This window comes from Sinocyclocheilus rhinocerous, unplaced genomic scaffold (assembly GCF_001515625.1).
Source record: "Sinocyclocheilus rhinocerous isolate Xijiao unplaced genomic scaffold, SAMN03320098_v1.1 scaffold881, whole genome shotgun sequence".
Lineage (NCBI taxonomy): Eukaryota > Metazoa > Chordata > Actinopteri > Cypriniformes > Cyprinidae > Sinocyclocheilus > Sinocyclocheilus rhinocerous.
Window position 1 is genome coordinate 384,625 of NW_015624586.1, and position 838 is coordinate 385,462.

Sequence of the window (838 nt, forward strand, 5' to 3'; positions counted from 1 at the left end):
CTCAAACGCTTTTCAACGCCACTTAATTCAAATCGTTCCACAATTTCCCACAGCTGTTTTTTCGAACACAAATTTAATAACTCATCTGAAGGAGCTTTACAGAATTCTTCAATTGATGTCATAATTCACAAATCGAATTTACACAAATTAATCCAACAATCAATTCGGCCTACCTATACTTCTAATTACAATTCAGCTCAGGTAATTCTTACGGTCAAAAAATTGTGTACACATTCTCCACCTCCCCACCTAATCTTAACAAAACCCTCTAACTAACTACTCCCAGTCTTCATGTGCTCCCAAGAGTCAAGCCCTTTGAAGCACCCAAATACCGCTGGCGCAGAACCAAACAACCAGCTCGGAACGAACACCACGGCAGTGCACGCGACCCAGGAGACACACAAATAATAAATTAAAACAAAAAAACAACGCAAAGCGTTGCTACAACCTAACTGGGGAGTATAAAGAAATACACAGTCCTTAAACCGCAAGAACTAACCTTTTCAGAGCTGACCAAAATACGAACCCACGCTCCAAACCAATCTTTCCGCCTGCTGGTCTCTCCCACCTAATTAATCAAACGAATAAAGTTTAACATTAAACCAAATCAAACAAATTTAAATTGGACGAGCCCCCATATGTTACACCTGGCTCAAAGATGTAACATTAAGGGAGACGACACGGCGGAATAACTTAACATAATATTTATTACAACGAAATATAACCAAAATCAACAATCACAAAAGTCAGTTGGCCTGTCAGTAATATCAGTCAGTATGAAATGCAGGTGAATGGATGCACAAGTGAAGTGTGGTCAGCGCTAGTGAATGGATGCAAA